Below are 16,749 nucleotides of genomic sequence, written 5' to 3'. Positions count from 1 at the left end.
GAACATGGCAAAAGCACAAAAACAGATCGGTCAAAACTGGAATATCTTCTTGCCACTCATTATCATCATAATCTTCAGATAGCGTATCTCCAAGCTGCCTCTAAATGGCAATGACTGATACCATCCGACAGAAGTTGTATTTGGTGCCGCATCCTTTGCGATCAAAATTTTAATAGCTTGAAAAAATTATTTGAAAAGTCTGCAAAACTCCATTCCATTGTAAGAGAATAGGAATGGAGGGTTGGGTGGGACTATGACTGTCAGTCGGTTGGTTGTGGCGAGGCCACAGAGTCACATTTGCCCAATCAGACTTATATGGGTGTGGTACCGGCTGGGAAACAGATCGTTGGGGGATGACTTCCCTGCCAAACGAGAGTGCGAACCATGCTGGACCAATGATAGAAAAAGACAAAAATGACCTGGGAACATTTATATACAACACTTTTATTTACTATCAAGCGAGGAAAAGTATGTGGTTTATTTGTATGTACAGCGGGGGCTAGCAAGGAATTTGTGGGATGCGGCAAAAGACGAGCAATCTTACAAAAGCAGACACAAAGCAGAGTTATCCCGTTATATCTTCTACAATCTTAATCTATGCTAGGACAGATGCCCACACACGCACACGCACACACGTAAAGTACATCAAAATGATAAACACAAAGATTTACCTTTTAAACAGAGTTCTTGGAAAGAGGAATTCAAGTGGGAAATTAGCAAAATTCAATTGAAAAATATATCAAGAACCAGAACACAAAATGTCAGTCTTTGCCTTCACAACTCAAACAAACATGGCGGGCACGAGGTCAATGTAAGTTATTTAACCATCGCCGAAGGAGAGGGCATTGCGTTTGGGTCTGTTTGTCTCTGTCTCTGTCTTTGTTTGTCCGCACAGAACGTTCATGTTTTTCTCCGCATCCGCTTGTTGGATTGGGGTTCCATTTTTACCGGAGGTGCAACGACTGGTGTATCATTTTTTCATCATAATTATGACATCATAGGTCACGTGGTGTAGCAGCCATGTTGGAAAAATGGAAAAACTTTGAACCTCTGCATCGCTGAAACCGCACCAAGGAAAAAATTGAAACTTGACACACAGCAAGTACTCCTCATGGGAATATCAGACTTTGTGATGTCGTAGTTGCATTCGTTGTGACGTCATTGCATATCTAGAACGCCACATCTGATCAGCATGAAAAATTTGATGACGGCATCAGTCACTTGATTCGGCAGCCTTATTGTTAAAAAAAAACCTTCAAAAAAATCTCCTTCTCTGAAGTGGCTGAACAGAACGAGGTGAAACTTTATGCGTATGACCGCCTATCCATGAGGAACAAAAAGATCACACATATTATGGCATAGGTCACATGGTTTGGCAGCCATATTGCATTTACCCAAAAACCTATAAAAAAAATCTTCTCCAGAATGGCTGGACAAATTGAAGGGAAACTTCACAGAAATTATGATCCCAGCGAGGTGACCGAGTGTGCATCTTGATAAAGGATATGATTTAATAAGGACAATAATTATCTTCAAAATGGGTGCTGTAGTTAACCCAAACACCAAATTTTCGCTCGTGTATTACCTTGGAGTTACCTAAGTATGTGTGCAAAGTTTGGGGCGACGAGGTTACATGGTTTTGGAGTTATGGAGGAGACAGACAGATTGACACGCATTGACATTCATTCATTTTGATACAGATACAGCAATATATATATATATATATATATATATATATATATATATATATATATATATATATATATATATATATATATATATATATATATATATATATGTGAATCGGTTGAAAATTAACGATTTATATTGTTGCGGTTCTCGGAACCGCATGCATCCAACAGATAGTGGTCCCAAGACAGTTATTCCATTATTATACATGGAAATAGTCCCTTTCCTTTTGTCTCACGGGACAACAAGGGAGTGCGTTGCGATGATCTCATAGCTAGGTTTGCTTACATCATTTTTTCTTCATTTCGTCCCTACTCTTCTTTTCGTCTGATTATTCCTGAGGTAAATCTGAGCCACGTGCACCTTCGCGGTGAGATGGGCCCTCATGGAGGCCAGAGCGTGTGGCGCCGCTGCGAGGAAACGATAATGCGCAGGCATTAACGGTGCAGAGCCCTCGTTCCCAAGCGAGCCTTAAACCCAACGTGTGCGCGAGTCATACAGTGCACTTGGCAGTTTGGGATTATCGACCCAAGCTTCCGATGATCTGAGGAAGATTGCCGGTTGCATGAAAAAGGCATACGAATGAATAACCCTTAAGAGGCTGGACGAATGGTGTTTTTCACAACACAGGAAACACAGCCAGCACGACGCCCACGCTGCACGAAACGCGTACGGAGGCCGATAAAGGCGACCACACCACGTTGGGTGGGATGAGAGTGTGCGAAGTAAAAGCAGCGCGTTCCTTTTCAACCAAATATCTGATACATATTTGTGTTCGCCCCACGCACACGCTAGCAGAGTCGTGCGGACGTGAGCGCTGGCCACGATCGTAATTGCCGAACATCGCGCACTGTATGGATTGTGCTCGAAGGCAGACATGAACGCCTCTCGTGACTTCATTGTACAAAGCAGGGCACGAATGCACCGCTTACGACTTTGTATCATATTCCCTCAATATCTGACATGTATCCGTGTTCGCCCCACACACACGCTTGCCGAACACGCTAGCTGGGCACTGACCGGGTGGGCCATGGTGGATCCTCGCGTACTGCGTAAAACATGCATGGATTTATCTATAACAAGGTACCTTCGGCCCTCGCGGGCAGCAGCGGATTCCCCACGGATGGTGAACGTCTTCTCGTCTCTACTGTCTGCTTTAGTAAGACTGCAGAAGATCGTTATTGTTATCATTATTATTGTTATTATTTTCGCGTTAAGTCTGCTCTGTGTCCCCTTTTTTAAGTTGCCTGTAAATAAATCATTTTTAGGAATGTTCCCTGCTCGTTTTTTGTGGTTTCTTTCATTGATCCAGCATGGTCCGAATCCTAGTTTAGCCGGGACTTTATTCCCAATGATCTGTTCCTTTAAGCCGGTACGTCCTTGGCAGTGTCGCTCGGCTGCATCCGATGCGGTAAAGTGATCCGATCCGGTAGAGTGATCCGGTTCGGACAAGGCATACGGAAGGCGTGCTCCCCGGTAATTAAATCACGTTATTAATTAGGTAACCCGATGAACCCATAGACGGGAGGAACCTCGGTCCCACGGTTGAGTTATTGGCTTCACGGTCGGTTAAGCGACCCACCGCATCATGGAATTATCCATGTGCGACGGCCTACAATTCTGGGGAGTCTGGTAGAAGCCGAGATAGCTTCCCCCACCTAGTGGTCTTCTAACCTGACCCCCGGCCCGCAACAATATGATCTTGACCTTTTGACCTCAAAACAATAAGCTTCCAGCTTGTCACTATCTCTACCAGGTGGTGAAGTTTTGTAAAGATTGAAGTGAAAATGTGACCTGAACAGATTGACAGACAGAACAACAGAACAGACCACCCAATATACACTACACAGTGCTTGTGAATCTTCGATTTCACAATTACCAAACCAACAAAATAACACACGTAATCGACCAATATACTGTACTTGAAAAGTCTTTGATTTCACAATTAACAAACAGACAAATGGGTGAAAACGAAAGAAGCTGAACAGTTTGTTTTGAACCCCCCTGATCCAGGCTTTCAATGACATCTTGGATACTGCGATCTTGTCTGGACCTGTTTGTGGTGAATATGTTGAGGGCACAGAGAGATTCACTTACCTTGGCAGTGATATTCATGTCTCTGCTGGCTGTGAGCCAGAGGTCAACTCAACACCAACACCAACATCCTCACCAACACCTCCATTGTCTCCATCTTCACCAACACCTCCATTGTTTCCATCTTCACCAACACCTCCATTGTTTCCATCTTCACCAACACCTCCAATGTCTCCATCTTCACCAACACCTCCATTGTCTCCATCTTCACCAACACCTCCATTGTCTCCATCTTCATCTGATTCACTCACATAAGGCTCCAAACGATTCAGCTCCACAATTCCCCCCCAAATCGTTTCCATCACTAATTTTATCTCCAATAGTTTATTCAAAATCCCACTGATCAGGTTCAACATATTGAAAACCTTCAGAGTTGCTGATGACGGTGGAATCAGGATCGGAATCAAAGCTCGAAATACACTGTTTCTCCATGTAAACCACCATTTGGATCAAGTTTCCAAACAAAGATAAACTCTCTTGTTCCTCATCACATCCTTACGGTAAAGAGGAATCCCAACGACGAAATAAATGTCAGACTAAGAAGATGGAATATGGGATTTCAACTGTGTACCGACACTCACTGGCCTACTCCTCTTTAAAGGCTCCTCCTGGAATCTTAGATTTCTATTAAGAAAAGTACTGTAAGGCAAGATAGCCGACTTAGAGGATTTTAAAATGGTAAATCAGTGGGTCCTGATGAGATACCTGTGGAAGTATACACCTGCCTCGGTGAATATGAGGTTCAGGTGTTGAATAAACTATTGAACTGGGTGATGATGAGAGAGGAGATTCCAAGGGAGTGGAGGGAAAACATTCTGGGATCATTATTTAATATTCCACCTGGTAGATGTATGTATTTTAGATTGGGAAATACCACCGGTCACTTTACTGATCGAAGCTCGAGGAGAAGGGAGAAAAAGAGAGGGGAGAGTGAGGAGGTGGAGGGGGAAAGAAAGACGAAGGAGGGGTGTGAGGAGTTGGGGGGGGTAAGGGGGAAAGGAAAGGCAGCGGGAGGTGAGAGGAAGGGAAGACAGACGTTCCTCATGGATAGGCGGTAATACGAATAAAGTTTCACCTCGTTCTGTTCAGCCACTTCAGAGAAGAAGATTTTTGAAGGTTATTTTTTTTAATAAATTCATATGGCTGCCGAATCAGGTGACCGATGCCATCATCAATTTTTACATGCTGATCAAATGTGGCGTTCGAGATATACAATTATGACGTCATGATGAAGGCAGCTATGACATAAAAAAATCTGACATTCCCATGAGGAGTACTTGCTGTGTGTCAAGTTTCAATCTTTTCCTTGGTGTGGTTTCAGCGATGCAGAGGTTCAAAGTTTATCCATTTTCCAACATGGCTGCTACACCACGTGACTTATGATGTCATAATTATGATGAAAACATTCTACACCAGTCATTGCACCTCTGGTAAAAATGTCACCTCAATCCAACAAGCGGATGCGGAGAAAAACATGAACGTTTTGTGCGGACAAACAATGACAAACAGACACAGACAAACGGATCCAAACGCAATGCCCTCTCCTTTGGCGAGGGTTAAATAACTTCCATCGATCTCATGACCGCCATGTTTGTTTTACCTGTGAAGGCAAAGCCTGACATTTTGTGTTCTCGTTCTTGATATTGTTGCAGGTCGGGGGATCGGGTGAGAAGACCACGAGGTGGGTGAAGCTATGTCGGTTCCCACCAGACTCCTTGGAATTGTAGGCCATCGCACATGGATAATTCCGTGACGCGGCGGGTCGCTTAACCGACCGTGGATGCCAATATCTCAACTGCGTGACCTCGGGTTATCCCGTCTGTGGGTTAATTGGGTTACCTAATTAATCACGTGTTTTAATTACCGGGGAACACGCCCTCGGTATGCCTTGTCCAAACCGGATCACTCTACCAGACCGGATCACTTTGCCGGATCAGAAGCAACCGAGCGACACTGCCAAGGACGTACCGGCTAAAAGGAACGGATCGTTGGGAATAAAGTCCGAGCTAAGCTAGGATTCGGACCATGCTGGATCGATGGAAGAAAAGACAAAAACAAGCAGGGAACATTCCTAATAATGATTTATTTACAATCAACTTACAAAAGGGGACACAGAGCAGACTTATTGTGAAATTAATAACAATAATAATAATAACCATCTTCTGCAGTCTTATTTAGGCAGACAGGCACAAGGACACACACATACGCACACACACAGACACAGAAAACCCGATGAAGAGGGAGTTTTGAACCAGGAATTGGGCACCGTAAAGGAGGAGCTTGGGTCGAGAAGGGGCGGAGTCCAGAGTGCGAGAACAAAGTAGTAGGCAGGACCAGGTAGGTGTGTGGGGTCGACATCGTGTGGGCAGAGACGAGGAGGTGGGTCGTGGCGGTGTCGACGTGGAGAGAGAGGCGGAGAAAGTCAAAAAGCAAGAGAGAGACTGAGGGACTTCTCTGACCTTTATAGGATAAGCAGCTCAGGGGAAGGGGCCACCCCGAATCGTAATGTCATCACCTGAATCTGGCGCTCTGATTAGCCCCGACCCCTCACGTGGCTCGCCAGCTTGGGCTGGAAACCGCCTCACTTCGTTTCCGGCAAGGCCATCCCAGACAGCGAACATATTGCGCTCCGACCCCATGACATGACACGAATCGCCCACACGGAAATTGGCACGCGAATTGTCCTGAAAAAAACCCCGGCCCGGCAGTGTGACCACTCCTTGGCTTTTTTCACAAGATCTTGGCTATTCGTTGTTCACCCTTGGTGTCTTGGTTTTCTATAGGTTTTCTATTACCATCGCTTTTCCAAAACCTTGTGAATTCTTGGCTTTTTTCATTGGCTCACCTTGGCATTTATGAAAATGAGGAGTGGTCACACTGCCGGGCCGTGCCAGGCCACCAGTCGAGGGTCCCACATGCCCGCTTGGGCGTTCGACCAGCATCGATCAACGCGCTTGCTCCGCACGCGCTGATCTCCACGAGGTCCCACCTTACAGCGAAGTTGCACGTGGCTGATTTACCTCAGGAGTAATCAGAAAAGAAGAATAGTGGGGATGAAATGAAGAAGAAAATGATTTAAGCAACCCGAGCTGTTCGATCATCGCAACGCACTCCCTCGTCCCACTAAACAAAAGGAAGGGGACTATCAACATTCTACACGTATAATAATGGAATAACTGTCTTGGGACACCTACCTGTGTTCTGTATGCGGTTCCGAGAACTGCAACAATATATTTTTTAATTGAATTTCGTGAATTTCCCACTTGAATTCCTCTTTCAAAGAACTCTGTTTGGAAGGTAAATCTTTGTGTTTGTTGTTTTGATGTACTTTACGTGTGTGTACAATTGCACAAGTTTTGAAACAATTTTACAGCACGTGCGCTGTATACAATTGCACCGAGTTTGAAATGTCCCCGGTGTCTACCACGTCCCCAGTGTCCCCCCCCCCCGCCCCCACAAGCCTCAAGACAGCCAATGACGGCCGTCTGGTAGACGGCAGTGTGTAACCTTGATGGAAATGGCGACAATTGACAGAAATACCCGAGTATTTCAATGTAAATTTGTGAAGCTAATGTGTTATATATGTGAAAAACATTGAATTTATTGCTTGACAGAAAAAAACCAAGAAACGCTCCCCTCTCATGGACGAACGAACGAAAGACGTCACTTCCGCCCACCATGGCATTTCGTGCCGAACGCTGAAAGCTAAGTTCTTCTTATGCCATCATTCTCTTTAATATTAGCCACAAACAAGTGTTTCATCATGTATTCGTAGCGAACGCAGTGAACTTCATACTTAACGCGTGCACGTGAGAGAATAGGAAACAACAACAACAACAACAACAACAACACAATAGCCCTGGCTATTTGGAATCCGTGTCGTTAGCTAAGACGTTTTGCTTCCGGTTGTTGTTAATCGCAGTGCGGTGTATAAACACGATTGGGTTTTATTTCTATCTTGTGAATATAACTTAACGCGTGCACATAATAGAATATGAAACAACAAAAACAACACAATACCCTGGCAATTGTGAATCCGTGTCGTTGGCTCTGACCATTTTGCTTCCGTTTTTTTTTGCTTCTATTTTTTTTTTGTTTCCAGTTTTTGTCATGGGGAATGATGCATGCCGGGAGATCATGACCGGAAGTGTTTATTTATTTATTCAATTATTTTTTCCCAAAGTTAATTTAATACTTCCGAAAGTGATTTTTTTTCATGACAGGAAAGTGTTTATTTTGTATTTAACAAAACCGGGAGTGATTTTGAAACTCTTTCCGGAACTTTTAATTTATATTATTTTTGAGCAGAAGTGATCGTTTATTTATTTATTTATTCAATTATTGTTTCCCAAAGTTAATTTTAATAAAGATATTTCCCGGATCATCAAAAAATAATTTTTAATCGTGATTTACATTATTTGATCGCTGATCCCGAATCCAGGCCGACGTAACCGGAAATTGCGTCAAAATCATCAGCTGTGCGGCGCTTACACGTACCACGGTATAGTTGGCAAGTATGCAGTTGTGAACAAGTTTTATGTACAGTCAGAAGCGAATGTAAGAAGAATTCTACGTTCGCTTCGAAGCTTTGCCTTTTCCACATGAGCAAACGCAGTGAGCTTCATACTTAACGCGTGCACATGAGAGAATAGGAAACAACAACAACAACACAATACCCCTGGCTATTTGGAATCCGTGTCGTTAGCTATGACTTTTTGCTTCCGGTTGTTTTTAAACGCTGTGCGGTGTATAAACACAATTGGGTTTTATTTCTATCTTGTGAATATTACTTAACGCGTGCACATGAGAGAATAGGAAACAACAAAAACAACACAATACCCTGACAATTGTGAATCCATGTCGTTGGCTATGACCTTTTGCTTCCGTTTTTTTTTTGCTTCTGGTTTTTTTTTTGTTTCCGGTTTTTGTCATGGGGAATGATGCATACCGGGAGATAAAGGCATCGTCGGAGACATGAAAGACCTAAATAATATCAGACATGGTGTATATTTCCTCTACTGATTTTAATAAAGATATCTCCCGCCTCATCAAAAAATAATTTTTAATCGTGATTTACGTTATTTGATCGCTGATCCTGAATCCAGGCTGAAGTAACCGGAAATTGCGTATACTGTTGTGAACAAGTTGGAGGTAAAGTCAGAAGCGAATGTAAGAAGAATACTCCGTTCGCTTCTAGTATTAATTTTTTTAGATGAGATCCTGTTCTAGGCGGTGTAGTTGTTGTTGTGAAGGTAATGTTGAGGTAATATTAATTTTTTTAGATGAGATCCTGTTCTAGGCGGTGTAGTTGTTGTTGTGAAGGTAATGTTGAGGTAATATATTTTTTTTAGATGAGATCCTGTTCGAGGTGGTGTAGTTGTTGTTGTGAAGGTTATGTTGAGGTAATATTTATTTTTTCAGATGAGATGCTGTTCCAGGCGGTGTAGTTATCGTTGTGAAGGTAATGTTGAGGATTTTTTTTTTTCAGATGAGATCCTGTTCGAGGCGGTGTAGTTGTTGTTGTGAAGGTAATGTTGAGGATTTTTTTTTCAGCTGAGATCCTGTTCTGGGTGGTGTGTGATGAAATAAAAGATGAAGTGACGCGTGACCACGTGACGCGTGGCTCGCACACGAGACAGATAAAACCGAGATGCTGCGCGGTCGGCGGGATTGTCCCTGGGGCATTGTCATTAACTGCTGTAGTTCACTTGGTGCTCCTTGAATGGTGAGAATTGAGAGTGTACCGGACTCCGTGTTTTTGCTGGCTAATTGTTGTTATACTTTGCGGTGATTGACTGCACATGTATTCCTTTTTGTGTTTGGAGTTGTCGTTTTGCGATTGCGCCCACTCCGTGAGCTACCCCCACCTCATGACCTGCAGTCATTGCGTCGGGTGATTTGGATGTTCGCTTACTACGCTAAATGGATCCCCCAATACTCTGAGAAAATACATCCCCTGGTGCATTGCAAAAACTTCCCACCAGATGCCGCTGTTGTAAAAGCTTTCCACAGCCTCAAAGATGATATCAGTAATTCCGTGGTATTATCGATCGACAGCTTGGTGCCCTTCGTGGTGGAAACGGACGCTTCCAATCACGCGATCGCCGCGACGCTCAATCAGTCCGGCCGACCCGTCGCGTTCTTCTCGAGAACTCTCTCAGGAAGCGAGCAGAGACACTCGGCAATAGAGAAGGAAGGGTACGCTATTGTCGAAGCCCTACGTAAATGGAGACATTATTTACTGGGCAACCACTTCACACTCGTCACGGACCAGCGATCCGTTGCCTTCATGTTTGATGGGAAAAATAACGGGAAAATTAAGAACGAGAAAATAATGAGATGGCGGATAGATCTATCTTGTTATAGTTACGACATTGTTTATCGGCCCGGGAGGGAAAACCCTGCTGCAGACACCTTCTCTCGGGTCTACTGTTCGGCGTCAATCGGTCGGGCTTTGCAAGACCTTCATGTGTCTCTGTGCCACCCGGGGGTAACCAGAATGGCACATTTCGTGCGCAGACAAAACCTTCCCTATTCTATCGAAGATATTAAACAAATGAATGCTTCTTGCCCTGCTTGTGCTGAACTAAAACCCAGATTCTATGGCGCCGCTCCTGGCAGGTTCATCAAGGACACTTCACCCTTCGAGAGACTAAATATCGACTTCAAAGGGCCCTTGCCAACTGAGACAGACAACAGATACATACTCACGGTTGTTGATGAATACTCAAGGTTCCCATTTGCATTCCCGTGCTCGGATATGACCTCGGGCACTCTCATGAAATGTCTCTCTGACCTCTTTGCCATGTTTGGGAAACCTTCGTACATACATTCAAACAGAGGACCGGGTTTCATGTCGGCCGAGCTCAAACAGTTCCTATTTGAACACGGCATAGCAACTAGTCGAACGACGGGTTATAACCCACAGGGTAATGGGCAGGTGGAACGGTATAATGGAGTCATTTGGAAAGCCGTAACCCTGGCGCTGAGATCGAGAGGACTGGGGCCCGAGCGGTGGGAGGTTACCCTTCCTGATGCCCTGAATTCCATACGCTCTTTGTTCTGTACGTCCATCAATGCTACTCCTCATGAACGAATGTTTACTCACCAACGGCGATATACTGGCGGCCATTCGGTGCCCAACTGGCTAACCTATCCGGGTACAGTGCTCATGAAGCGCCCAGTACGACAAAGGAAATATGAACCGATGGTGGAGAAGGTCGAACTCATCGATGCTAATCCTGAGTATGCTCATGTTAGACTTCCGGATGGCAGGGAGACCACTGTGTCGGTCCGCCATCTGGCTCCCGCAGGTACTCTTCCTGCAGGTACTCCTCCCTCTGACATTCCCTCCCCAGGTGTTTCCCTCTCAGGAACTTCTCCACCCGAGAATGGTGGCGTCGGAGTTGATGTAGACGGAGCTACCGCATTCCACCCGAGAGCGATCGAGGAGTCATCCCCGGCACGAGTCGAGGCTCCCCAAGGGGATCGGAAGCCTCCCTCAAGTGAAACCACCATTTACTCCCGGAGAGGTCGACGGATAAAACCCCCTCGACGACTCGATCTGTAAAGGCGATTATCGGCATCCCTCGATGGCACCTTACCATGCTTCTATAACTCAAAATAATGCTCACTGCTTGAAATGTATGCTTCTGTAGTTTAAATAGTTCACACTGCTTGAAATGTATTATATGCTCCTATAGCTTTGAAGTAATCATGGTGCGTTAGTTGAGCCTCAAGTTACATTTTAAAGATGGGGAGAATGTGATGAATTAAAGGATGAAGTGACGCGCGATCACGTGACGCGTGGCTCGCACATGAGACAGATAAAACCGAGATGCCGCGCTGTCGGGGGGGATTGTCCCTGGGGCATTGTCATTTACGGCGGTGGTTCACTTGGGGCTCCTTGAATGGTGAGACTTGAGAGTATACCGGACTCCGTGCTTATGCTGGCTAATTGCTGTTATACTTTGCGGAGATTGACTGCACGTGTATTCTTTTTGTGTCTGCAGAGACGGCTTCAATCAAGTGAAATAAAGCCTTATACTCCGAAGGTTTTTCTCACATTCATTTCAGAGGCGGTGTAGTTGTTGTTGTGAAGGTAATGTTGAGGTGATATTAATTTTTTCAGATGAGATCCTGTTCTAGGCGGTGTAGTTGTTGTTGTGAAGGTAATGTGGAGGAATAATGTTGAGGTAATATTTATTTTTTTAGATGAGATCCTGTTCTAGGCGGTGTAGTTGTCGTTGTGAAGGTAATGTTGAGGTAATAATAATTTTTTCAGATGAGATCCTGTTCTCGGCGGTATAGTTGTCGTTGTGAAAGTAATGTTGAGGATTTTTTTTCAGATGAGATGCTGTTCGAGGTGGTGGAGTTGTTGTTGTGAAGGGAATGTTGAGGTAATGTTTATTTTTGCGGATTTCCTGTTCTTGGAGGTGTAGTTGTCGTCGTGAAGGTAATATTTATTTTTGCAGATGAGATCCTGTTCTCGGCGGTGTAGTTGTTGTTGTGAAGGTAATGTTAAGGTAATATTTATTTTTTCAAAGCAAAAAGACGATTTAATTTGATATATTTAAGAAGCGAATGTCAGAGGAATTCCACGTTCGCTTCTCGCATTACCCATAAACAAGTGTTTCCTCATTCATAAGAAGTTGAAATTTACAACAAGAACATGAAAATTAATCTCAGATTCAACAAGATAGAAAAAAAAATCTCCTCACAGATTCAACAACGAAAAAAAAACCCCGAAAGCATCACGAGCAGGACAACACCAATCGAGCTGAAGGAAACGAGACTGAAACTGCATTGCTCCTGATTGGTCAAAGGACACCACGTGTGTTGTGTGGGCGGTGTTCTGCACGAGGATTCCAGCAAACAGGACCGGACCAATCATGTTCGTGATGTTCCTAATGCTGAATCGCCAATTCTCGGCGGCACGTGATGCCATTGGACCAATCACGTTCGGCGATGTACCTCATGCTGCATTCTGACAAGTTCTGGATCGGAGCGAGCTTTGATTGGTCAAAGTAGTGGAGAGGAGGCGATAACCTCTGACAGAAGGTAATGACCAAGGAGGAAAGGCGATGCGTCGTTTTGATTGGTTGAAACGTGGAGGAACTGAAGGAATTCTTCTCCTCGGATCCACGTGCAACACACAGGTATCTGTTTCATAACCAGAATCACTTCACTGCGTCATTAATAATAATAATATTTTTCTCCTTATTTTAATTTGTACGATTTTCTTTGTTTGATCAACGTTAAAAAGCTTCAGTGACGGATTTCGACATTTTGTTCATCCCGGAGTCTTCATGGATATTTGTGAGAATGTGATTTCCGTGGGAATGTGACGTCACTGTGAACGGCCGTCCTGGTTTTACATCATTGTTTTGTGGCCCCCTGGCCCTGCCACGCTGTGTCGGACCATTTCATTCCTTCTGTTGTATCGATAAAGGTCTTTATCACAATAATAAGATTTTTACATTTCAAATATTAAGTTCGCTTTTTAATTGTTTTTCAACTGAAAAAGCAGAAATTGAATATTTTAACATTTGTGGACTCATCTCCCAACTGTACATCCCGATCGGGACACGAACCGGACCGCCATTGAGTGCTCGGGTTGGGGTTGATGAGGAACGGCTGGCTTGGCAAGCGATAGCAAGCCGATCGGTAAAGGTCCACACAAACCGACAAAATACAAAACATCGCCGATTTCCTCACATTTTCAGATTTCACTCCAGATTTCGAGTTCTGATCCTCGGCTCAATGTGATGCTGTTGTGCGAATGGCCTGGCGGATGTTATTTATCATTAAACCTGCCATTTTAATTGTCTTACACTGTGGGTGTTTATCCCTGCCTCTTCGGCCTTCACACGACCTCCACCTGAACACTGTGTCCAAGCATGGTCCCGACAAAATCAAACGTGTTCAACAGTTCACGACCCACATGGTTGTCGGCCTTCGTGCCTTCCTGTACCACATCAGGCTTTCCCGCCAAAACCTCTTTTCCATGTGGCACCGGAACATCTGTGGGGGTCTTCTCGAAGTGTTTAAGATTGTGTGGGGTGATGAAAACCGAGACAGAAATGAGTTTTTCATCTTTCATCAAGATAACGCCCGGAGTGAACACCCTTTGAAAATCTTCAAGCAGTTAGAGTGAAGGAATTTCTGCTCCTCAGCTTTTTCCCATCGATTTGTAATCCCATGGAATGCCCTCCCTAAAAATATGTGCTTCGAGTGGCATCAATTGCTGTGTTTGAAGCCACACTGGATGCCGTGTTGGACCAGCTCATCCCAGACATTGTTTAACCTTTCTGTCAATAAAAATAGATCCTTTTTCACGTTATTGTTTTTTTTTCCCTTTTAACAAACTTTGCCTGCACTGTTCTTTGGCAAACAAGATCAAAATATTGGTCTGACAGGAGGAGATTCTAAAATTCGCATAATAATGCGTAAATGTACCATCAGAAAGACAGACAGACGGACAGAAAGGGGTGAAAACATAACCTCCTTCACCTTTGGTGGTAGAGGTAATTATCAGTGTTTCCATGTGTCCCTGTTATTTAACCAGGTTTAAAAAAAACACATTCACATACTGATTTATTAATTCACTTCCATGTTCAGCCCAACTGTATGTTCTTATACACTGCCTGGGTTTTTCCCAGAAGCGGTCGAGTAATATGTTTTGTGAAGATTGTATGTTGAGGTTGTCGTGATTTGTTCGATTTTAAAAAGAAAATTAATAAAAAGAAGGGCAAGTGGTCCAAGCACATTTTGTGATGCTCAAAATTGTAATTCATACAAAAACATATTGGGCCAACATCAACCAATTTGTCATGCAGGAAATATTTTAAAACATTTAATTTCCCCTTGGCAACGCAGGTACTTCTGCGATCATACGATAGCGTGACTCGGGTAGATCTGAACACGTTGACCTCTGGAACTTCACCATTTTTTCACATTATGAATTGTAAAGAAAAGATAAAAATTCAAGATGAAGCATTCGACAATGCAGAGCATCACAATAGGAAGGAAGGGAGGTGGTTGGAATAAATTGCAGGAGATCTGAGAACCGGTGTGGACTCAGCGACTGACAGACAGACACACAGTGCTCTTGTAATAGCTTTTTGCATTTGTTCCTTTGAGAAAATGCAAAGGTTAAGAAGTCTTCCAATAAATTTGCACATACATAATACTGTTACGGATTCGCGCCCGCCGGCGTGCTGACGGCCACGTAACTCGAATCGCGGCACGTCGCCCACCGGACGGACAATCCAGTCCTGACCCTCTCGGACTAACGCCGGGAACCAGTCACGGGTGGACCTTTCGGTCTCACCGCGATCGAGCCAATCAGCCCCCGCGTGGGATAGGGTTGCTCGCCAAATTCGACCTACCTAAGTACCCACGCGGAGGGTAGACCGGGCGATCGCACCTCGCCGCAGGTCGACTTCGGACACGGGCCACTTAAGCGACCCGTTCCGTACTATCGGGATAACCGAGCGGTGTTATCGTCGACCTCGACGGTTCGATTAATTATCGGGCGTATTCAGCCCACTACCAACCCTTTACGTGAAGCAAGATGAGGATTCAAAGAAAGAAATGACGAAGCGAAGCGGGAAACAGTTCAACACAAAGCACATTTATTCGCGGCACACGGGAAGCACACATATACAATTCCACCAAATGCACACAGAAAAGAAAAACACAATGCAATTTACACAAAAAGCAAATGTAAAAGCGAAGACACAATGCAGAGCTAATACCGACTACCGAGCACACGGCAACACTTATACAATTTTACTTCACAGACGGCGCCGACAACACATACCCAAAACCAAAGAAAAGAATACCCTCAAGGATGAGGCGGGCCTGAGGCCGAGACCGGGTCGGGCCTACCCGTCTGGTGATGAGACGCGGAGCGGCGATGGTGCCTCAACTCCGCGGGCCTCGCGGGCAGTATCTGGTAGGGGGTGGGAAAGGGGCCCCCTTGGTCGCACTATCTCAGCGCGGGGGGGAAACAGGAGGGGGTTGCTGATGCTCGGGGTATAGAGGATTTTTATTGCCCCGCGACGAGCGTCTCCACCTCGGCCAGGTCACGCTGTCGGCCTCCCTGGGGTGCAGCTCCCTGCACGACGCGAGCACCCCCTCGTCTGCCCTCGCCGCCTCTCCACAGCTCCGTCCCCTCCGTTCCGACTCCAACGCACACGACGACCAGCTCCTTCTTGCCAGCTCCACCGCCCGCGAAGTCTTGACTCTCTGTTCCCTCTCGACTCTCCTACTCACTTACTCTCCTACTCTCTGGACTGACGAACACGGTCCTTTTATCAGCCCCGTAGCTTCGCCCTCTCATCTTTGACCCCCTCCCTTCGACCTTTCACCTCGCTCCCCATTGGCCCGAGAAAAAGTGGGCGTGAATGCTTTTTGATCCATAAATTTGCATATATCGATCGCCCTCCAACGCCCTGGGGGCGGGGCCAATTCGCCCCTCGCTCACCGATTGGACGGCAAAAAGTGGGCGTGTGTCGTTTTTGATCCGTTTTTGAAGCACAAAATCCGTGATTTTGTACACGCTGTTCGGCGCGCGCCCTGCACGAGTCCAACACCGGTACCCACAGGCGGCGCAAGAACGGTGGCGATGCGACGGTTGCGAGGTGTGACGTGAAGGTCGTGGCGGTTGTGGTGAAGCGGCGTTGTGGTTGGTGGTTGATGTTGTGACTGGTGGTGGTAACAATGGCGGTTGGTCCAAAATAAAGATAGTCAAAGAAAAACGGCTATCCTGAAGAGTCGCAGCACGCATAAATGACATGTATTCCCACTGGACAACGGGTTTGGGCCTAACTACACATGTACTTACCGAGATACCTCACCTAAGGGACCTGAATGGTGGTTTGCGAATTTGGTAACCACAACACTACCCCCTCCCCTTTTTACAGACTCGTCCCGAGTCGTCAAATTTTCGTGTGCCATCAT

The sequence above is a fragment of the Eptatretus burgeri genome, chromosome 8 (genome assembly GCF_056783735.1).
Source record: "Eptatretus burgeri isolate ZD-2024b chromosome 8, Ebu_testis_v1, whole genome shotgun sequence".
NCBI classification, from domain to species: Eukaryota; Metazoa; Chordata; class Myxini; order Myxiniformes; family Myxinidae; genus Eptatretus; species Eptatretus burgeri.
Note: the sequence above shows the minus strand (reverse complement) of the source record.